The sequence below is a fragment of the Myxocyprinus asiaticus genome, chromosome 14, assembly GCF_019703515.2.
Source record: "Myxocyprinus asiaticus isolate MX2 ecotype Aquarium Trade chromosome 14, UBuf_Myxa_2, whole genome shotgun sequence".
In the NCBI taxonomy this organism is placed as follows: domain Eukaryota; kingdom Metazoa; phylum Chordata; class Actinopteri; order Cypriniformes; family Catostomidae; genus Myxocyprinus; species Myxocyprinus asiaticus.
Genome location: NC_059357.1, coordinates 19,869,888 through 19,894,729, shown reverse-complemented (window position 1 = coordinate 19,894,729; position 24,842 = coordinate 19,869,888). Strand labels below are relative to the sequence as shown.

At 40.2% G+C, this 24,842-nt stretch overlaps 1 protein-coding gene across 1 annotated transcript in view; it reads left to right on the top strand.

Annotated features, from left to right (window-relative positions):
• Positions 1-7,688: 7,688 nt before the first annotated feature.
• syt3 (synaptotagmin III) overlaps positions 7,689-24,842 on the top strand; it is a 59,335-nt gene continuing 42,181 nt past the window's right edge. The window contains exon 1 of the mRNA XM_051717555.1: positions 7,689-7,913. The gene's annotated coding sequence lies outside the window, so the exon portion shown is untranslated. The remainder of the gene's footprint in view (positions 7,914-24,842) is intronic.

Genomic DNA, 24,842 nt, shown 5'->3' with positions numbered 1-24,842 from the left:
AGGAAGGACAACCGGTGAACTGGCGACAGGGTCATGGGCCCCCAAGGCTCATTGATGTACGTGGGGAGCGAAGGCTAGTGCGTCTGGTCCGATCCCACAGAAGAGCTACTGTAGCACATATTGTTGAAAAACTTAATGCTGGCCATGATAGAAAGGTGTCAGAACACAGTGCATCGCTGCTTGCTGTGTATGGGGCTGCGTAGCCGCAGACCGGTCAGAGTGCCCATGCTGACCCCTGTCCACCACTGAAAGTACCTACAATGGGTACGGGAGCGTCAGAACTGTACCATGGAGCAATGGAAGATGGTGGCCTGGTCTGATGAATTATGTTTTCTTTTACATAGATTGTGTGGATGGCCAGGTGAGTGCACATCATTTACCTGGGGAAGAGATGGCAGCAGGATGCACCATGGGAAGAAGGTAGACCGGCGGAGGCAGTGTGATGCTCTGGACAATGTTCTACTGGGAAACCTTGGGTCATGGCATTCATGTGGATGTTACTTTGACACGTACCACCTACCTTAAGATTGTTGCAGACCACGTACACCCCTTCATGGCAATGGTATTCTCTGATGGCAGTGGCCTATTTCAGTAGGATAATGTGCCCTGCCACACTACAAAAATTATTCAGGAATGGTTTGAGGAACATGACAAAGAGTTCAAGGTGTTGACTTGGCCTCCAAATTCTCCAGATCTCAATCCGATTGAGCATCTATGGGATGTGCTGGACCAATAAGTCCGATCCATAGAGGCCCCACCTTGCAACTTACAGGACTTAAAGGATCTGCTGCTAACATCTTACAGGACACAGGACACCTTCAGAGGTCTTGTGGAGTCCATACCTCAACGGGTCAGAGCTGTTTTGGCGGCATGAGTGGTACCTACATGATATTAGGCAGGTGGTTTTAATGTTGTGGCTGATCAGTGTATATACACTCAACGATCACATTATTAGGTACACCTGTACACCTAATTATTCATGCTATTATCTTATCAGCCTATCGGAGAATGCCAAGAGCAGAAAGCTGAGGCTGCAGCGGGCCTACCATTTGTGTACCTCAGCAGAAACTGAAGCTCCTGACCCATATCTGCATGTGTAAATTCATGGATGGGCAAGGAGGACTGAACAGTAAACATAAAGTTTTAATGAGAAACTCAACTTAAAGGTGCAGTATGTAAGATTCAGAAACCCTTGTTATTAATGACACCTGTGGCCGTTAAGTGAACTGCAGCCAGCTACCTGTTGCTTGTGCTCGCGCTCATGCACACACTCCACAGGGACGCGAGCGAGCGAACATCGACCAAAACAATGACGTAATGTACAAAGAGACAACGTGATTCACCAGCATCATGCTGACAGATGAGGTAGCATAATACAAATTACACAGTTATGATTGTTTTACTACAAACTTTGAGACTGTATATTATATTTGAATCTCCAGTGCTGGAACAGGGCTAAAACAAAGTGTGGATATAGGTCTGACTATGCAAGACTGTAATTTGAAGTAATCACTTTTCTTTGCATGATACATTGACTGCATTTATACGATAGCCTATGTCTGTGTTAGCTAGCTAGCCAGCTTTATCAATAGCTGTTAGCTAAATTTGGTGGATGATGACAGTAGCTGTTTATAAAATAGACTGTACATTATAAATATGTTGACACAATTCAGTATTGATGTGATTCTATCACAACTGTCATTTTGATATATCGATGCGCTATTGTTTTATAATAATAGATTGTATATATTTTCTGTATAACCAAATTACGTTACACTAATGAATTGGTCTTTTTGCATTATCTTGAACATTGTCTAGCATTCATTTCATGTGTTATTTTAGTTTACCTTGCTGAATAGTTACAGATTAACATTATGACAGTTACTGTGCAGGCAAGATCAAGTTAGCTAAAATTACACAGATCAATCCTTATGGCACTATATTTCACATGCTTTGCAGTTATGTAAGCTTACCTGTCCAATAAGAAGAATGGCAATTCAGGGTCGGTTTTGATCCCCAAAACCGAACGAAGGTCCCTCCAGGAATCAAATGCCCTGCCGATGTTCACTCTAGTTTTCGCTCAACCACAATCATGTTCCCGCTTAGCCAGACGGGATTCAGTAGATAAATGTTTTTTTTTTTTTTGGCTTACTCTGAGTTTGTGTAGGAGTCGGTGTTGTGCTGGGAGCCGGACGTTTGCTGGATTCCATCTCTAAGATAATGTTACCTAGTGTTGCAGTTTGTTGTCGCTGTTGAATAGCGGAAGAGAAGCTATTACAGTCTGAGGCAAGGCTCTTGGGAGCATGCATAAATGTCACATCCTTTGGATTTTCCTGGCAAAAGCGACCCACTCCCTTCACATGAAAATCAGTCTACAGACTTTAATAGGCAACCTAGGAAGTCCGGGAAGGGCTCATTTTTTACGTTGCGTTACAAGCCGTTCATACATTGGCAAAAACAATGTGTTACATATTGCATCTTTAAAACAAACGTAAACAAACACAGACACATATGCAACGCGGCCACACATGTCTCTCTCTCTCTCTAATCATCATCTCCGGCTGCCCTTTATCTCGCTCTCAAGCTGATCAGCTGATTCAGCGCCGGCCATGCTCCATCATGGCCCGGTCACGCCCTCCTTCTCATCACAGCGTGATTTTATGCATTGCACTGTTGCCACACGATTGGCTGATTAGATAATCGCATGAATAAGTAGGTGTACAGGTGTACCTAATAAAGTGGTTTTTAAACTTTTTAAAGCTACTAAAGTTATGTAGTCAAGAGCAGTGAGTGTTTTCTCGTTTTCTTGTTATGGTTGTTTGATTATTATAAAGACACACTAGACAGCAGCAGGTCTATTAGCTTACATTTATACTTACAATTCTGACATTTTAATACAAATCTCCACTGTTTACATTAACTTTAGACATCACTCTCTGTGTTTACATGAATACCTCAGCAAGACAGGCATTTTGGCGGATTTTTGAAGTGTATTTGACCGTTCAGGCGCGCATGAGCGCGGGCATTTTCGGAACACGTGCATGTTCAGCAAACACATATGCCACCTGTCAATCAAACAGGGCACAGCTGTTACTAGATCGCTTGCGAATTATAAAAATAGTGATTGATTATTTTCAACAGCAGAATAAGAATATTAACTTTCTAATAAGTGAAACAGGCCTAGGCTTTCACAAATATAGCTGGTTATTATTTTGTTATTGACGTTTTAATCAGTCTTCTTGTCCAGTCAGGCAAGTAAAATTCTCTTTCACTTGCCCCTTCAAAAATCCACTTGTACTGGACAAGCATTAATGTCGAGCCCTGAAACCTATCAAAAAGCTCCTAGATCACATTTTCCACAACTCATATTGTCAGGAGTTTTTTGTCTACAAAAATTTGTGAGAATTTATATTGAATTGAATTCTTACATGGGCTGGAATGAAACGTGACATTTTAAAGCATATTTATCTGACATTTTTTTTTGTAAAATAAATTGTTAAATTACACAGTAATTTGATTGAAAGATTCTTGTGAGTCAGAATCGAGGCAAATGATTATTACAGTCACTTGAAAAGAGAAAATCGTCATTTACTGGCGATTACGCACATGATAACATTAATGTAGGTGAACAGAACTGCTCATAACATCTCATAACACACTTACTATGATACTGTTTTCTCTTTAATTACTGTTGCGTTTACTAAGACCTAAATCAATACATAAATGAATTCAAGTTACGTTATTAGCTATTAGCTAAGTTATTTATCTTGGAAAATGTTGATGTCCTTTATGATGTTATACATATTCATTTTGGAATGAGAGCTGACACGGTTTAATCCATAGCATGCTCTTCTTGAGATTTAAAGATTATTTAAAGATAAAAAATAAAAATAAAACACAGTGTGTATCCTCTCTAGGTTCCTCGTGTCACTATTAAAAGTGACCCAGAAACAAAGTTTTTTTTTTCAGGCTGGTCCAGCTAATGTGCATGCACTTTCTTGAGTTAATGGAGAGGTAATGTCTGTACCTAAGATGATTGGCTCTTTTACCTGTAAGGCGGGTCTTCCTTTTCTACATCCACCATATTGGGTGTTACAATTTCTCCCATTTATTTTAATATAAGTAGTCCTTCTTGGGCTAAACATTCTTTGCTATTACACAGCTCTTTGGATAACTATTTTGATTGGTCGATTGCGACTTTTTGTATAATGATCGCTAAACTGTATAATTGACCGATGTCTCTGGCAATCAATTTCATATACAGTTTTATTTTTATGTCTCTCATAGCACTCTGTAGTGTCTTTCTCCTCGCTTAAAAAAATTTTTTTAATCTTAAAAGCAAATTTTCATGTCCATTTATTTAGTAAGTAGATGTGTAATTATATTTTGTGATAAGGACCACATGACTGTATTATCACTTATTTTCACAACTCCTCAATTACTGAAAATCTCTCTACTCTTAAGTGTTCAAGATATCACTGCATTCATATTAAGCTGAATTGTAGAATTTCTGCTGCCAGAAATATGTGTCCAAGAATATGTAAATTTCTGTGTGCATGAATGTGTGTATAAATGTAATTTCTTAGTAAGAAACAGCAGCAGTGCCAGTACATGTTCCCTCAGTGACATGAGCAAACTAAGGACAGCGGCTGCCGCCTGAGGCCAAGCTTTCAGTTTCCTCTCTCTGAACCCTTTTTGTCTCAGATCTCCTCTTCTCTCTCTAACCTGTCTCTCTCTCTCTCTTTCTCTTAGTCTGTCTTGGTAAGTCTACCATCTCCCTCCCTCGTTCTGCTGTGCTCTCTCTGCCCTGTCTTTTCCTGTTGTCTCCTTCAGCCTCTCCATGTGCACTGCTCTGACAGTTAGCAGAGGCAGCTGTTTACACTCATTTATACCCTAATCATTGTCCTCAATGCCTCAGGCTGTGGCTCTATGTGTCCCTTTTTTACAGACTCCTCATAAATACTGTACAGTAAGCTACCATGCATAGATCATCAAGACACCACACATGTAAGTATGCATGCTTCTGACACTATTGCAACAGTATTGGGTATGGATCAAGCAATCAACAAGTGCAGTTTCAAATCCTGTTGCCTCATTGATGACTGAATATGACCAGCAAGTTTAAGTGCAAATGGCTTTCCCATTAACATGAATAATCTCTGATAATAAGCACACTAAATGTACATTTAAATTAATTGTGCTGACAGATGCCCATAGCCTATTTCCTAACGCATTAAAACGAGTATTTTATTTATAGTGTGATTATAGCACCTATAGTAATGATTATTTATAGTGTCTATAGTAACGGCCCAGAGGACAGCAATATTTGCTTAGGCTAGGGGCCGTTCAGACGGAACACGTTTTTGCGTCCGTCCTTCCTGTTTTTCAATTGTTTTCCTATGTAAATATGCGCTAGACGGACGGCTTTGAGCGTCGCACCGCGTCTTGCTGTTTTTTTTTGTTTTGTTTTTTTTTTTACGTCATGCGCAGTAGCGCCACGTTTTTTTAGACGCTCCGGTTAAAAGAATAGTCCGCGTTCAATACAAGTAAACCTCAATCGACAGCATTTGTGGCATGATGTTGATTAAAACAGAAAATAATTTCGACTCATCCCAATGGAAGTGAATGGGGCCAATTTTTGGAGGGTTTAGAAGCAGAAATGTGAAGCTCATAATTTGATCAAAGCACTAACATCAATTCTCCTGTTAAAACTGATGTAATATTTGAGCTGTAAAGATGTTTAAAATTGTAATTTTTATAGTTGTTTAAGGGGTTGTTGACATTACATCATTATGGCAGCAAAGTTGTAAAATTGGCTTTAACTTTACACAGAAAAGTTTAGTAAGCGATTTTATCACACTAAAATCATGTTAATGGAATATTCTGGGTTCAATACAAGTTAAGTTTAATCAACAGCATTTGATGCATATTATTGATTACTACAAATATTAATTTTGACTTGCCCATCCTTTTCTTAAAAAAAAGCAAAAATCTGGGTTACAGTGAGGCAGTGAGGGGCCAATCTGTACACGTTAAAATACTCAAAGAATAGCCACAATGCATAAGCAATATGCATGTTAAAATGAGTTTAGTGTGATAAAATCACTTTCTAACATTTTCTGTGTAAAGTTATTTCCAATTGACAAAAATTATGACTTAAACAAGTTTACAGCTCAAATAATACATGGCTACATTCACACAGTCAGTTTTTGGGATTGACAACTGCATTTACTTACAGGTGTGAGTCTTGAAATTTTCTGTTCATACAACAACTTAAAGTAGCGGCTTGAATACTGTCTGTATCAACGATCAAAGTCATAACCGTATTCTGACAGCTGTAACCATAGTGACAGTGACTAATGTAAATATCAAAGATGGCGACGTCCATAACACCGGCATGTCTTATCACAATTGATGCCTCATTATTAAATAAACAAGTCCAAATGAGGCGTGAGTTCATTCATCAGATCGTAATTAACCAACAGCGGCTTTGAATGCTTTTCTAAGAGCAAAGTATTTGGCTTGCGGCTCGCAATGGCGAGCAGCTTCGGTTGAAGACAGCAATTGGATCTTCAGATGGCACACAGCTCATATCTCCGTCTCTGTGAGTTAACGAAACCCCTCATGATTAACACCAGACATGTGCGTGTATAGTGAAGGGCGTAGATTTGGCTTGAACATTGGGGGGGTTGCAGCGTGAAGCATTTACATGTTCCATTGATCATGGTATAAATACTGTACTTGCTTATTTTGATTATTGGGGGGGGGGTTACCTCCTCCCCCCGGAATCCACGCCCTTGTGTACAGTGCAGCATGTCCATAACAATACATGATGTGACTAACAACTAGTTGTCTAGGGTGGTTCCATTCACACAGCACAGGTTTGCCAAGAATGTGGTTGTGAGACCTGAAATTTTTCAGGTGTCAGTTTGGTTGTCACTCTCATAAATAACCGTCTTGTGTGTGAACGCAACCGAATTAAGCACTCAAAACAGGTCTGACAACTATATTCTGCTGCTGTTTTAACGTGGCCTATGAGTTTTAACAGAAGAATGAATGTACTGTAAGTGCTTTTATAAAATTATAAGCTTCACATTTCTGCCTTTAACCCCTCCAACAGTGGTCCCCATTCACTTCCATTGTCTCTCACTTTAACCCAGTTTTTTTTTTTTTTTTTTTTTTTTAAAGAAAAGGAAGAGAGAGTCCAAATTAATTTTTGTGTTAATCAATATTATGCAACAAATGCTGTACATTGAGCTTAACTTGTATTGACCCCGGAATATTCCTTTAAACTGTTAAAACCCGTTTCTGTTCTTGGCGCTGCGTCCTGCTTTTAGCGCATGTGTGAACGGGCCCTTGTGCTGTAAACTATTACATCTTACTGCTGCCCCTGGCTGTAAATAGTGTATGTTTATACATAATCCTATCTGAAATACTTACAGGTGCCGCTGCTGTAGTGATCGAGTCACTATAGGAGATTATTCTGTCAGCCGAATTTATATAGCTAATATCAAGATACTCTGCTTTTCTCTGAGCATCATCGCTTACCGTGTGACGGACCGACCGACGGTACATACACCAATCCCTGGTCAGCTCGCCCTTCGCTCGCCCGACCCACCCTTAGCCCGTCCACTCCCGGTCTCTCTCTCTCTCTCTCTCTCTCTCTCTCTCTCTCTCTCTCTCTCTCTCTCTCACTCTCTCCTCCATACATCAGTATGTGTTTAGCGCTGCGCGTTTAGTATTCCGTGCACAAGGCAAAGGAGAGAGAAGGGAGGGAGGGCAGAGAGTGAAATAGAGAGAAAAAACGAGGCTGTGAAGACAGGCGAAAACACAGAAAGAGAGGAGAAAGAGGGGAGCGAAGAGGCACCTCCTCTGTCCCTCTAGGTCTACCCTCTGGCATCCGTCTGTCCCAGGTGCGGTATTCCAGCCTTTATCTTTCTTTGGGTTTGCGGGGCAGATGTTATGATGTTGCGGTTATAACGCGTCGCATGAGAAAAATTAATATAGCATGTTTATATTGGATGCATATTGAGCCCGAAAGAGAGAGTAGCTTACATATGATGGAGACAGTCGTTCTGTTCGAGGTCTCTGATGCTTTAAAAACATATAGACTCTACGGATTGTTGTGTTCAGGTTATCCATAATACAGTATATGTCTATTTGTGTGTGCTTATGTGTTGTGAAGGTTTGCATGTCTATTCGGTATCGTCGTGCAAAAGCCTACAGTTGCTTCAATAATCGTAATTTTTGTCCTGCAAAATCATGCTCAGGATCGTGACCGTGTATTTTCATATATGCACATCTGTATGAGTGTGTGTATATGCAACAATGTATAGAACCTTATGAAGGAGCTTCTGACACTGAGAGTCTGTCACTTATGTAATTCTGTTCTTAACTTACCTATTTTCTGCTGTACATGCACAATCTGCACAAGCATATGTAATTCAAGAGGAAAGGATCTGAAATGTATATATGAAGCTGCTTTTCTCCTCTTCAAGCACTTATCAGTGTTCCTTACCCTCCAAACCCCACCCCTACCAACAGTCTTCAAAGGCAGGCTTACATGGGCTTCTATCAGGCACAGGACCATAATTATGCAAATATTAATACATCCATTTGGAACCGTCACTGGAATCCTCTTCGTCGCTGCACCGACATGCATATAAAGGCATTCGTAAATGCCATTTGAGGGGGCGATTAATTCCCCTCCATGATGTGACGGAGCGGCCGATGACGTTGGCTGGCTGTCGGGCTGTGGAGAGCTTCCCTCTACACTCTCTATCTGTGTGGGAGATGGATCTAAAGCCTGGCACAGTGCTTCTCCAGTATCTTAGGGTTCTTCGCACTGCTTTCACTCAGTCTTTCTCTGGCTGTGTGTTCTTATGTGATGTTATAGATAATTTAGATACTCCGAGGGCCTGGACAGCAAGGAGAGGGCGAGGGAGTGAGTGGCAGAGAATGGGAGTGGATAACTTGCAGCAGACCGGCACTGTAAAAGCCATGTGCATGTCCTTGTTTGTACACTTTCCAGGTGCTTACTGCCATATAAACCCAGTATGTGTGCACCTGAAAAGGTTTGGCTGTTTATCTGCAGTTTATAAATGTTGCATGGCGAAGCCAGATAAGCATTACTAAACTTCTTTCAGACACTCATAAGCAATATTACCTCTCACTCTGTGCTCTATGCTAATACACAAGTATCATTTTTACAGTGATACAGTATGTAATACCACTCCTGTTTTTGACCGGCATTGGAGGTCTGGTGGTGTAAATGACAGTAGCCCTTGGCGGCGCAGTTAAGATGTGTGTTTAGTGGCCAGTGAATGTACTGAACTCAGGAAAGTCAGGAAGATTGTCCAGGAACACAAGGCATCATGGCATGAGCTACACAAGGAGACGATGCAGTGATGTGGATGAGTGTTGGTAAGCAAAGGTTGTGACTGTGCTGAAAGCTGTTTTTGTTTGGCTTCCTCTTCCAGTGCATGAAATCAGTGATTTAAAGGGTTAGTTCACCCAAACATGAAAATTATGTCATCATTTACTCACCCTCACGTTTTTGTGAACCTGTATGACTTTCTTCCGTGGAACCCAAAAGTAGATTTTAGACAGCCTCAGATTCTTTCACTTTCACTCATGGGAAAATGATGAAGTGAAAGCAAGTGATGAATGAGACTAAGATTCTGCCTAATATGTTCTTTTGTGTTCCACGGAAGAAAGTCACATGGGTTTGGAATGATGTAAGGTTGAGTAAATGATGATAGAATTTTTCTTTTTGCGTGAACTATCCCTTTAAGGGAGTAGAATAGCACCAGACGTCAAAAGAAAGAGAGTGATGGTATTGCAATGAGGAGAAATTGTGAGGAGAAATCATTCTACTAAAATAGCATTTTTATTATTTATTCATTCATTCCCACTTTGCAGGATGTATCAACCAGGGACCAAAAAACAGTTCAAGGAATGAAAACTGAAAATGAACGAATTTTTTAGCAGAACGTAACCGAAAACCAGAACAAAGTGATTTTCAATTGTTCCGGAGTGAAAACGTTAAAAGTTTTTAAATACCGGTAATTGGTTATAACTGGTTAATTTTGTTCCGATAAGTTTTTCTTGAAACTAAAGCCAAAGGGTTTATCACAGTAAATTTTTGGAACTACACCACTTCATGCAGCCCGAAAAAATGGAACGTGCTTGATCCTGAAGGAAACTGCTGAATCACACATTTATTTGCCTAATTGCCCATTGTGGATGTCGCATTCTGTGAATGAAAACATTATTAGAGGTAAAAAGTACTTTTCTCTGTTGTTTCCAAGTCTTCGCTGCATTCATACAGATTTGATGCTGCCAGGTTTTGACTCGGAAGCAGATCTGTAAATAAAATTATACTTAACTGTTAATTAACTGCTTGTTATGATTTCTATGCCAATAAATCCACCACACAAGGGAAATAAATAGCTTATTTTAGCTTAATTTGGTGAGGCAAGTGGCTTATTTTGGGCTTGTTTTTCCAGACCAGGTTGCTTGTTTCTGCTGCAAGATCTGGCAACACTGCAATTGGTATTTCACCCACTCCTTAACCACAGAGTATTGTCATTTTAAAAAGAACATTCTTCTTTCATATTTTATTTCGTTCTAACCAGTAATCTAACCTTTTGGAAAGGAGGCTGTGGAACTTCTGAACCAGAATAAAAAAATACAGTTTTTGCTCAGAACTAACTGAAATGAAAAACAATTCATTTTTTGTCCCTAGTATCAACACACACTTGCCTTTGAAGCCAAAGGGGTAAAGAAAATGACTGTTATCTTCCGTCAAGTTAAAAAAAAAAAAAAAAGCAACACTCTCACAGAAAACAAAAGCAGATTAGTCTCCTGATGACTTTGCAGATTAGACCACAGGCATGGAGGTGAAACAGAATGTGAAAAAGGAGAGAAAGAAAACCACAATGGCTTCATTAAGACATTACTCAAATATCCTATTGGATATACTTAATGGATTTACATCCCTTGTCAATAGAAGTGTTCAAATTCATAGCCTCAGTAGAAAAGAAAAGGATTAGCCGTCATTTTTCTTTTACAATTAGTCTCAGTCACATCTATCAATTTCAGGGGAATACGGGACGTTGTGAGACAGGTTTCCCTGAATAAAGAAGGAAGACAGTGCAACTTCAAAAGAAGGCAGGCAATTGTGGAAACTACATGCATAATGGGAACACCCCATGTTTGCCTAAAAACGTGTTTGAAATAATTAAAATATCCTAATGGCTCTCCAAGCTGCTTAAACGCCCTGTGCTAATAAGCTGTAAAAATTATTTTTTTTACTGATGAAATATATTAAATAGAAATGTGTTTGATTATACTGTATATTTGAACACTAGATGTGAAAATTTAAAAATGGTCCAAAGTGTAACAATGTTGAAGCAGACAGCTGCAGAAAAAAAAGAGGGATTTTATTGCAAATTAAGCTATAAAGTTTTATCTGTAGGCATTCTCATTAAAATGTACTAAAATGTGTGAGGTTGATGTGTTTGTAAATAATAACTGAGAATCTTTACAATCTTAAAGGGATATTTCATCAAAAAATGACAATTCTGTCATCTTTACTCACCCTCATGTCGTTCTAAACACATATGAAATTTTTTCTTGTGTGGAACACCAAGAAGATATTTAAGCTGCAATATATTCCATACAACAAGAGTAGATTTAGACCAGAGACAGCCGTGGTGACTATTCACTTTCATGGTATGGAAAAGAGCAGCTTGGACATTCTGTTAGATAACTCCCTTTTGTTTCATGCAAGAAATTTTTTTTATATGAGTTTCGAATGACATGAGGGTAAGAAAATTATTACAGAATTTTTGTTTTTGGAAGACCCTACTATCAATCCCTACATCCAGACATCTGCAAAGTGGTCAGCTTTAATAGGGTAGTGGACGTTTCCTGTGGCACAATAACTAACTGCATCAGTCTTCATCGGCTTGAATAATTTTACCTCAGGGCCCAGGGCGGAACCTCAGACGCCTCTGCCCTCTGCTGTAGGGATGCACCAATTCCACTTTTCCAACCCGGAATCAGAGTACCTCAACTCTCAGTATTGGCTGATACCGATCCAGATCCCAATCCAATACCAGTGTTGTTTTTTTTCTTAATAAGTTAAGAATATCTATACCTCACTGCATGGAACTGATTGGAAGTACTCTTTTATGTGTAAAGAAACACAAACCACAAACTACACATGATTTCATTATAAACGTGTAGCATATTAAGAATTTATTCTTTTTTCTTTTTTTTTTAACTAGTCTTCTGGATAATGCAGGAGCAAAAAAACAGTAATTCCAGTGAATTGCATGTCTTCAGTAGAAAAGAAGCCAGTTCTCTTTGCACATATTTATTTTCAACTTGTATCTGGACTTCAGATCTCTTTTTTTGTTTACTTAGTTGTAATAGGATATGTTCACGTTTCATTCACTAAAGTTTTTTTGGAACACAGTCACCTAAATATTGTAATAATAATAATTTAAAATAAATTTTAGAATTTAATTATAAAATAGTAATATACACTCACTGAGCACTTTATTATGAACACTATGGTCCTAATAAAGTGCCGGACGTGGCCTTCTGCTGTTGTGGCCCATCCACCTCAAGGTTGAGTTGTGCATTCTGAGATGCTATTCTGCTCTCTGCAATTGTACAGAGTGGTTATCTGAGTTACCGTAGCCTTTCTGTCAGCTTGAACCAGTCTGGCCATTTTCCGTTGACCTCTCTCATCAACAAGGCATTTCTGTCCACAGCACTGACACTCACTGGATGTTTTTTTTTTTGTTTGTTTTTTTTTTGTCACCATTCTGAGTAAACTCTACAGACTGTTGTCCATGAAAATCCCAGGAGATCAGCAATTACAGAAATACTCAAACCAGCCCATCTGGCACCAACAATCATACCACAGTCGAAATCACTGAGATCACATTTTTCCCCATTCTGATGGTTGATGAGAATATTATTTGAAGCTCCTGACCTATATCTGCATGGTTTTATGCATTGCAGTGCTGCCACATGATTGGCTGATTCACTGACATGCACAGAATGGGGGCTACAACAGGGGCCACTTTCGTTCACAAATCTAAAGGTGCCCTTCACAAATGTAAAGGTGCCCTATTAAGCAGAGGTGCCTTTAAGAAATCAAGCGGTGCCCAAAGAAATGACTTTCCATGGCTCGGAGAACTTTCATAGACGGTTTGCTGGGACACAGTTGTTAGTGGAGAGACGACATGGGATACCATGGCAGTTACAGTCGGTGAGTTGTCAACGCTAAGTTATTTTGCTGTTTACATTCGATATAAACTCGATATTCTAGATAACTAGGTAACATGATACCTCAGCTTGAGCTTCCCTCTTGCTTGTGAAATGGGTAGGGTGTGTGACATTGGCACCGCAGCAGCATATTAAGGGCAGGTTTTTGGGCAACACTGCAGAGTTATTGGCCCGATGGTGGGAACACAGATCGATTTTGGTCTTGCGGCTCAAGGTCTGAGGCTATTAGACCCGGCTGGCCAGTTGATAGCCCTGGCTCACACTGACTCGATAGTGTAAAAGCTGCTAGTAAGTGTATTCAGTCGTGCTCTCTTAACTTTAAAACCTTTGGCCTTTTTTTTTTTTTTTTTGGCAGAAAGTCCCGTCCTCAGACTGATGCCATTGTTTGAGCTGGATGCTCAAACAAACAGAGCAATGTTTTGAAACCTCCACATTTTTTATGAAATTGACCTACAAATGGCCTACTTATGGTTGTCACTGCATATTAAGCTTGTAAAGGAGAAAGGATTTTAATAGTGAAAGTAGGGATGTCCTGATACCGATACTGCACTCATGTACTTGTACTTGCGCTCGTAAAAATGCTCCGGTACCAAAAAACGATACCATCTGATGTATGAATGTCATTACGTAAACATTCAGCACACAAATTTGCTTGTGAATGTGTGGAGGCGGTGTTGTGCAGACATAAATGCACAAAGTGCTCATACCTTTTAGAGATCCTCAGCTCATACACAGAAAATGCCATCATGAGCATCACATGCTCTTTTGAAGCAGATGACAGTGAGCAGAGCGGTAATTCACTTTTTAGTGCAAGGCACATACAGACTACATATTTATTTAATTAATATTAATCAAAATAAAAGCTCCACCAAAATAAAAACTCAATTTAATTAAGGGAAAAAAGTACGACAGAAATAGTTCACTATTGTATAGTTATGTAATATTCACTCTAAGACTAAAAATAATAATAATTATAAGTCAATAGTAATTATTTATTATATTTATGCAATATCTCACATATGTGATGCTCTGTTATTGTCACAGTCTGGGCTGAACAGTCCCTCCTGTCTATCTGTCTTGTCGTGTGTTGGTGTTTGTGTCTGTGTTTCCCTCTCTCTCCCTCTTGTGTTTTGCAGGTGCCACATGGAGAAATGTCAGCGCTGTTGCCAGGATGACTGATTGTTTCTCCACCCAGCTCGTCACCAGCGGCACCTGTCTCCAATTACCAGCTCCTATATATTCTCTCCTTTGTTGTTCTGTCTTTGTTGGATTGTTTTGCTGTGTTGCAACTCTGTTAGCGTGTTCTGGTCTGTTCCCTCTCTCCAGTTTCAGTCGGTCTAGTTTCTGTTTTGTTTTCGGTTGTTTATTCCTCTCCCTCATGAGAGTTTAGATTTGTATTTTGTATTTTATTTGTTTTTTTAAATAAAAGCCCAATTCTGCCTTCCTGCATTTGGGTCCTTCTCTCAGCACCTCGTCCCGTGACAGAACAATCCAACCAAATCTGGACCCAGCAGAGGCAAGTATGGGCATTTTCCTTTTCCCATCTCACAACCCCCTGGTTCCATCAGAAAGTGTTTAGCCCAGCTCACCCAGCTTTTTTCTCTCAAACAAGAGGAGGCTGAAATTAGGGTATTTTCCAGCAATTTCCTAAGAACAGCTTAGGGGCTGGACTACAATGACACCGCACTCAAGGACATTTTTAACACCTGTGTGAAGGATTTCTGTTCGTCTGGGAAAGGAGGAAGTGGGAGCCGGATCCACATTCAACTAAATTTAATCAGACAGAACATCAAACTGAAAACACAGCAACATAAACACACACACAGAGCAGCCGCGTGAGGCAACTCAGCACCGGGTGTGCATCCTCACGGCCCGGCCACGCCCTCTTCCTCGTCACACTCCTCCACCGCCCGATTCGGGCTGGGGAGATGCTGCCCTTCCAGCCGTTCTGCCACCCAATGGTCCTCCCCGCCTCCTGAGAATCTGAGATAGATGAGGGGAGTGAGAGGGGAGAGAGAAAGAGAGAGCGGGAAAAAAAGAGAGAGAAAGAGAAAAGAAAACATTATTTTTCGGTTCCCACGGGCACGTCACCCACCTCAGCCGCTCCTCCGCCTCCTGGGGGCTGGCAGTGGCTCCTCTGCCTCCTGGGGGCTGGCAGTGGCTCCTCTGCCTCCTGGCGGACGGCAGCGGCTCCTCCACCCTCTTGCGGATGGCAGCAAGCTCCTCCGCCCCCTGGCGGATGGCAGCGGCAAGTTCTCCCAGATAGTGTGCTCTTCCTCTTTTCCTGGGTTTCGGAAACAGTGTGAAGGATCTCTGTTTGTCTGGGAAAGGAGGAAGTGGGAGCCGGATCTACATTCAACAAACTTTAATCAGACAGAACATCAAACTGAAAACACAGCAACATAAACGCACACACAGTTCGGCCGCGTGTCTCTCTCTCTCTCTCTCTCTCTCTCTCTCTCTCTCTCTCTATCTCTCTCTCTCTCTCTCTGGCATCCCTGGCTCTTCCTTTATCTCTCTTTGATTAGGCAACTCCGTGCTGGGCATGCATCCTCACGGCCTGGCCACTCCGCCTCCTCATCACAACCTGCCTTGTATCCCCTTGGCTTCTGGGAGATGGGAAGTCTGGGAAGTTTGTCGTTTGGGGGTTTCGTGAGCTATCTGTCCCATAGGGTTAATTTGATCATGCGTGACTATGGAAAGCCTCCCAAGAGTGACCATTCCAGCACACCCCCATCCAGTCAAACACCCAGATCTCCAATGACTCTGAAACGGAGGAGAAGAAAGAATGGTTCAGCTGCAGCCCCCCTTGTTGATCTTGTTCCTGACTACTAGGAGGGTGGACTGAGCAAAAGACTGGTAGCTGGTGTCTGACAGGTGCTGGTTACTAGAAGGCGGTGCTCATTCCCGCTGCCGACCACCAGGAGGTGGTGGCCGTTCCCACAGCAGTGCTTACAGCCATCTGGAAGAGGAGGAGGAGAAGGGCCCCTGCTCCCCAGTCGCTGCCAGTACTCCCGGCCAAGGAGGCCATTCCCCAGTCACTGCCAGCACACCTGGCCACGGAGGCCAGTTGCTGCCAGCGCTCCCGGCCACGGAGGCCGCTCCCCAGTCGCTGCCAGCGTTCCCGGCCACGGAGGCCACTCCCCAGTCACTGCCAGCGTTCCCGGCAATGGAGGCCACTCCCCAGTCGCTGCCAGCGTTCCCGGCCATGGAGGCTGTTCCCCAGTTGCTGCCAGCACTCCTGGCCATGGAGGCCGTTCCCCAGTCGCTGCCTTTGCTCATGGCCACAGAGGCCATTTTCCATAAAGGCAGCCAACAACCAGCCCAAGTTAGCTACAGTCTGTTGTTCAACCCAGTAACCTACACCCATCCGACATCAGTGACCAGTGTTTTGCTCAGTCCAATTCCCAGCACCTGTCAGACACAAACTTCCAGTCTGTTGCTCAGCCCAGTAGCCAGCACCCATCAGACTTCAGCCACCAGTCTGTTGCTCAGCCCAGTAACCAGCACCCGTCAGACACCAGTTACCAATCTGTTGCTCAGTCTGTTCAGTGCCCAGCAGCCACCCACTTCATGTCTGACCTCATCTTCTGTCCTGCGGCCATGTATGACCTCATACTCCATCCTGCGACCATGTATGACCTCACCCTCTGTCCTGTGGCCATGTCTGACCTTACCCTCTGCCCAGACCTTTCCCTCTGCCCAGCAGCCATCACCGATATCTCTCGCTACCCAGTTACCACCCAGGCTCACCCTGCTTTTATCATCCTCATTACCACCCTCATCCTCTCCCAAGTTCCCACTTGCCCTGCCACCTTCCTTGATCTAAGCCCCATTCTAGTTCCATCCTGCACCAAACTCCTTTATGGTCCCTTCCTTATCCCTGGGTCTGATCCCTTGTTGGTTCCCATTCCCTCACCTAGTCTGTCCTGTTTCCCTGACTGTACTAGTGACCTATCCTGGCCACTCAATTGTCCACCCTATCTGCCCTGGTTCTCTGGCCATCCACCTGACCAATCCTGGCTCCCTAAGAGTCTTCCCTGGTGCCCTGGCCACCTTCCTAGTGCCCACCCTCCTGCCCTTGGTCGTTCTGTCCTGTCCTGCCCAGTTTGGACACCATGAGGTAGTCTGGGGAGGGGGTACTGTCACAATCTGGGCTGGACAGTCCCTCCTGTCTGTCTTGTCGTGTGTTAGTGTTTGTGTCTGTGTTACCCTCTCCCTCCCTCTGTGTGTTTTGCGGGTGCCACGTGGAGAACGTCAGCTCTGTTGCCAGGATGACCGGTTGTTTCTCCACCCAGCTCATCACCAGAGGCACCTGCCTCCAATTACCAGCTTCTATATATTCTCTCCTTTGTTCTGTCTTTTTTGGATTGTTTTGCTGTGTTGCAACTCTGTTAGCGTGTTCTGGTCTGTTCCCTGTTTCCTGTCTCCAGTTCCGGTCGGTCTACTTTCTGTTTTGTTCTCGGTTGTTTATTCCTCTTTCTCGTTAGAGTTTTGATTTTTATTTGTTTTTTTGGTTTTTTTAAATAAAAGCCCTATTCTGCCTTCATGCATTTGGGTCCTTTTCTCAGCACTACATACCATGACAGTAATGTAGCACTTTATTTGACAAAAATAATTCTAATTTTGGATTGAGCTGTGAGGTTCTGTATAAATCACTTCATTTGATAAAAATAATGCAATATGTTGAAAATTAATTGTTATACTTTCATTTGATTGAAGTTAATTAATTCATTTATTTAAATAGCATTTTGATTATAAAATTTTAATAAATTGTTGATATGGAATTCAGAAAAAATAAAACAAAAAAAAAAAACAAATATCGGACTCGGTATCGGCGAGTACCTAAAAGAAAATATCGGTACTCATACTCCTTCTCAAAAAAAACATTTTAAAAAATGTATCGCAACATCCATAATTTAAAAGATTACACTCTTCACAATGAAACAAGGATTATTTGTCATAATAGATGTTATAAATGATTGTTTTGTCTGTGAGGTGATTGTTCATTGACACTATTATCTGATTACAGTATATTCATGTTTTGATTGAAATGGACAAGTTATATTTCTAAATGTTTTTAATTTGAATTAAAAGTGCCCTTATTGATTTTCTGTCAGTGCAGGGTGCTCATTTGAGACAAAATCATCTCTTTAGCTTTGTGTTTATTTTGGGATCACTTACTGTTGTGTGTCATTCAATGACACAGCGATCTTATCTGGTCTTATCTGCTTTTTGTTTAAAACTGGTTGGGCTCGGGTATTGTCTGAATTGTCTCAACACCAAACAAAATTGTAATCTTCAAATATTTCTGTACAGGATCTAATGACCAAGAAATTATGGCAGTTTTGACTGATGTCACTGAACATCAACCTTTCTTGTTGTTTAGGCTCAGTTACATATTCTCATAATCATTATTTTTTATTATTGTTGTTCTCATCTCTAGCATGTGATTGGACAGGGTTCGCTGGCTTTGTGGCCTTTATGACATGATTGGACCGTAGCAATTCCATCTGGCTTGCATCTCGTGATTGGAAAGTGACCATGCAGGTTGCTGTGGTCCCTGTTGTGGTGTATTGCTTTTCCTGGAGATATTAAGACCTGGAAAGCAGTCAATGGAATGTCTGAGATGGGTTTCATGCTTTGTTGTCCTGAGTGTCCGAGTGTTACATGTCGGAGTCACTTGCATAGATTTTAATAGCACCACATTTTTTCTATGATGCACATTTCTGCTGTTTTTCAGACATACAGACCATAATGCCCCAGAACGTCACTGTACTTTTATTACAGTATATTACTTGTTAATTCCCATCCTCCAGACACTTACAGTAGCATCAAGAAGACACTTTTTATCTGTCTGGAACCCAAATCTACAAGCTATATGGTACTACCAGACTATTGCTCTCTCTTTTTTCTCTTCCCTTCCCTTTCTTCTCAAGTCTCTCACTCTCTCTCTCTCTCTCTCTCTCTTTAAGCTCGTTCCTCTTTTCATTTTTCATTGCCTTCTCTTTCCTGCTCTCCCTGTCTCCCTTCCTGCTCCTTAACTTCGTTCTGAATCGACCTGGGATTTTTCTGGACAGTGGCACTGTAGTTTGGTGCCAGACGGCCATCTTTTAGATTGAGATCCAAGTCAAACTCAGAGAGATTTACAGGGCAAGCGGCGTTGAGAAAATAGGGGGTGAGGGGAGGCTTTTTCATGGTTTAATCTGAGGCTCATTTTTACAATGGACTGAAGATCTGAGATGGACAGATAAATGGAATACAATCTGTATGGGTTTCCTTTAGATAAGTGGTTTTGAACTAGGGATGTGCAAAACTACCAATTTTCACAATCGACTGGTCGATCGGTGGTGGTTTGAATGACTAGTCTGTGTTAAGGATAATAATGTATAAATAGGCTCCTTTTTGGTCATGTGACCCCAATCAGAAATGTTTCAGAGGGATATATGGCTGCTAAGCGCATCACTTCAACATGTTAACAATTGGATATTCAACAAATAAAAAGGATAAATAACTATAACATCTTATTGCACAAAACTATCAAAGTAAGAAAAGTAAGAAATAAGAAAGGCTGCAATAAAGAACAGCACAAAACCACATCTTGAACGCAGAATGACGCGCTTTAAAGTAAACAGAGAGTTTGGGAGTCTCATGATGATGCACATTCAAAAGCCCAAGATAGTATTGCATGTTCACATCTAGTTCCCGACATCGAGCAATTTAACCTTTCTAACTGCAACTATTTATTCAAGTCTACTCTACTAACAATTATAGGAACATTACTCACAGCAGAGGATTTAACATCCTACAGTGATCATCTTGTAATGCATTGTTGATTTGGAGATAGTATGAGATAAGTGTAAAAAAATAATTTAAGTGTGATATTATAAAGACAGTTTAAATAATTAGCTTTTATATTGTTATTGTACAAGAGCCAAAAGAAATGTTATTAAAATATTATCTGTAGGGATGCACCAGTGTATCGGCCAATTATTGACCAAATTAAAACCATCGGCTTTAACCATCGATATAAACTGCAAATATCAACCATTGTTTTTTTCATATCAGAGTTTTCATGCTTATGATCACATTAGCATGAAATCTCCTGTATGGAAAACCAATGTTATATATATATTATCTTTGTATCTGGTATTTATCTTTCATTGTGGCTCTCTTAAAATTTTGGCCTGTCATTTGTTCAACAGATCCAATCCATCTTCAATGGAAATTATTTATTGTTAGAACAATAAAATAGCTTTTGTACTTCTGTGCACTTTTTTAAAGCATAATTCCTAAGCAAAACTGTGATCTGATGACAAAATTAGGTAAGTGGCAAAATATCTCTATCTGCCTATAGTTTTTTTTTGTTAAAATCAGTACTGTATCAGGCAAAAATATTCATGCTGGTGCATCCCTAATTATCTGGAAAATATTTAGCCTACTTTGTAGTATGTTGACAGCAATGTGCTGTACATGTGTATGTTTTTCTGCCCAATAAATGTACTGTATAAACCTGAAGAGAAACATTTAGATTAAACTGAAATTATTTTATATATATATATATATATATATATATATATATATATATATATATATATATATATATATATATATATATACATACAGGTGCATCTCAATAAATTAGAATGTCGTGGAAAAGTTCATTTATTTCAGTAATTCAACTCAAATTGTGAAACTCGTGTATTAAAGAAATTCAATGCACACAGACTGAAGTAGTTTAAGTCTTTGGTTCTTTTAATTGTGATGATTTTGGCTCACATTTAACAAAAACCCACCAATTCACTATATCAAAAAATTAGAATATAGTGACATGCCAATCAGCTAATCAACTCAAAACACCTGCAAAGATTTCCTAAGCCTTCAAAATGGTATCTCAGTTTGGTTCACTAGGCTACACAGTCATGGGGAAGACTGCTGATCTGACAGTTGTCCAGAAGACAATCATTGACACCCTTCACAAGGAGGGTAAGCCACAAACATTCATTGCCAAAGAAGCTGGCTGTTCACAGAGTGCTGTATCCAAGCATGTTAACAGAAAGTTGAGTGGAAGGAAAAAGTGTGGAAGAAAAAGATGCACAACCAACCGAGAGAACCGCAGCCTTATGAGGATTGTCAAGCAAAATCGATTCAAGAATTTGGGTGAACTTCACAAGGAATGGACTGAGGCTGGGGTCAAGGCATCAAGAGCCACCACACACAGACGTGTCAAGGAATTTGGCTACAGTTGTCGTATTCCTCTTGTTAAGCCACTCCTGAACCACAGACAACGTCAGAGGCGTCTTACCTGGGCTAAGGAGAAGAAGAACTGGACTGTTGCCCAGTGGTCCAAAGTCCTCTTTTCAGATGAGAGCAAGTTTTGTATTTCATTTGGAAACCAAGGTCCTAGAGTCTGGAGGAAGGGTGGAGAAGCTCATAGCCCAAGTTGCTTGAAGTCCAGTGTTAAGTTTCCACAGTCTGTGATGATTTGGGGTGCAATGTCATCTGCTGGTGTAGGTCCATTGTGTTTTTTGAAAACCAAAGTCACTGCACCCGTTTACCAAGTAATTTTGGAGCACTTCATGCTTCCTTCTGCTGACCAGCTTTTTAAAGATGCTGATTTCATTTTCCAGCAGGATTTGGCACCTGCCCACCCTGCCAAAAGCACCAAAAGTTGGTTAAATGACCATGGTGTTGGTGTGCTTGACTGGCCAGCAAACTCACCAGACCTGAACCCCATAGAGAATCTATGGGGTATTGTCAAGAGGAAAATGAGAAACAAGAGACCAAAAAATGCAGATGAGCTGAAGGCCACTGTCAAAGAAACCTGGGCTTCCATACCACCTCAGCAGTGCCACAAACTGATCACCTCCATGCCACGCCGAATTGAGGCAGTAATTAAAGCAAAAGGAGCCCCTACTATGTATTGAGTACATATACAGTAAATGAACATACTTTCCAGAAGGCCAACAATTCACTAAAAATGTTTTTTTTATTGGTCTTATGATGTATTCTAATTTTTTGAGATAGTGAATTGGTGGGTTTTTGTTAAATGTGAGCCAAAATCATCACAATTAAAAGAACCAAAGACTTAAACTACTTCAGTCTGTGTGCATTGAATTTATTTAATACACGAGTTTCACAATTTGAGTTGAATTACTGAAATAAATGAACTTTTCCACGACATTCTAATTTATTGAGATGCACCTGTATATATATATATATATATATATATATATATATATATATATATATTATTTATTATTATTATTATTTTACTTTTTTACATTCATTATTTTTATTTTTATTTTTCTGACATTTTCCACGGAAACCCAAAAACCCCCTTGCGGCCCCGTACCCCAGTTTTAAAGCCATGCTTTAGATCACAAGATCCAGACCGCTCTGACACATTGATTAGGCTCTGAAGAGAGGGCAGAAGCTAATAAACGAGTGTGTGTGGGTGAACATCCTGACCTGAGTCTTGTCCTGAATGACTTATAGCTGTACTTAAGCCTTTGACTGATTGATTGATTGATTGATTGATTGATTGATTGAATGGAGCGGATAAGATGCGAAAGAAGTGCCTTCCTGGAGAGAAACCATCTACCTCACAATGAAAGACCAATGACATTTTGCATACCTAAAAAGCATGAAAGAATAGCCTATCAGAATGATAGATGTAAGTGCTGCTCAATAAGGAGGTAACCCATTGGAGAGAACTCTGATTTCATGAGGGATTTAACTGGCAAAAAGAGAGAAAAACACTCTGATGAAAGAAGGTGATCAGTAAATCGATTCAGATGTTGATATATTTGGCATTTTTTTCTGGCTTTGCACCATTTTAGCTGATGCAGAGAGGGGATGAAGGAAAGATGGAGAGGGGTGGATAGGAACACTTGGAGGAAAGCTGAGAGAACGAAGGAGAAAGGAAATAAAATGTGGAGCTTTGACCTGGTTTTTTGAGAAAGAATGAGCACGGAACAAAGGAAGAATACCAAAGAGATCTCATTGATGCTGAACTCCATCCTGACAAAATATATACATACTTCCCCTCAGCAGATGAATCACTACAACATCTTTATTTCTCATTGCTGTCTGCACGTATCAAAACAGATTTCAATATATTTGTTGATCAGTACTAGTTGTCACACTTTTTTCTAGTGAATATTTCTTATTTCTTATTTTAAATGATTATGTTTATTTTTTTAATGCAATAGACATGTAAAGACACATACTTTAAATGTTGGCAAAAAAACAAACAAACAAAAAAAACAGTTCATTGAACAGACTTTTACCTTTCATGACAACATGTCCCTATTGCGGGGTCATAATATACAGGGTAAGTTGTCACAATGGAACCTACCATTAAACAGCCTATTATAGGCTTTCAGCTAAAGTTGCAATTCATGAGCCAGATAAAACCTAAAAAGTAATGTAGAAAAATATTACACTATTGTTTTGGCCAACAAATATTGTAATTAATAAACTATAATAAATAAAAAAAAATCTGCATTTAAAACATGTCTCCACCCTGACATTTATAAAAAAAGAAAAAAGAAAAAGAGAAAGAAAGTAAAGAAACACCATGTACTGATCTCAATTAAACCCTGTAAAATCTACCTGCATTATATCCAGTGTTGTCATAATGTGCCTCAAAGTAAGCCAGTGTGGTTTTATTGTGTTCAACTGTCATTTAGTCATTTAGTTTGGAATATTCGTTTGTACAAAACCACTGCAAGAGAAAATACACATGTATGTACTTAGGCTTTTACTTTAAACCTTGTAGTTACTGAGGTTGCACTGGTCAAGAAATGAAATGATTATGATTAAAAGAAATGATGACATTTCATTTTTTATTTACTACCCAATAATTTTTATTTGCAGAATCATTACAGTGGTCTTTATGGAAACATATTGGATTAGTACATGTACAGAACAGTGCTGGTAGCAATACTCCTCATTAAAGATTTGACCTTTATTCTAATCCATTCACAAAGCTCTTCTTGGAATTACAGTTTTGGGGAGATGGCTCTGTGTTGATACAAAAAAAAGTTGCGAATATATCAGCTCTCACGGAATCTTAACATGAACCTTGAAGGAATATTGCGGGTTCAATACAAGTTTAGCTCAATCGACAGCATTTGTGGCAAAACGTTGATAACCACAAATTATTGTCAAGGTTACAGTGAGGTGTACTTACAATGGAAGTGAATGAGGCCAATTTTTGGAGGGTTTAAAGGCAGAAATATGATTTTATAAAGCACTTCCATTAATTCTTCTGTTAAAACTCTTGTATTATTTGAGCTGTATATCATACATTTTACAGTCGTTTTAGAGTTTACAACATTACATCTCCTGGCATCAAAGTTGTAAAGTTGACTATAGCTTTACACAGAAAATGCTAGTAAGCGATTATATCATACTAAAGTCATGTTAACACACATATTATTCATGTCTTGTGGCTATACTTTTGAAATAGTGAGTATTTTAATGTTTATGGATTGCCTCCATTCACTTCCACTGTAAGTGCCTCACTGGAA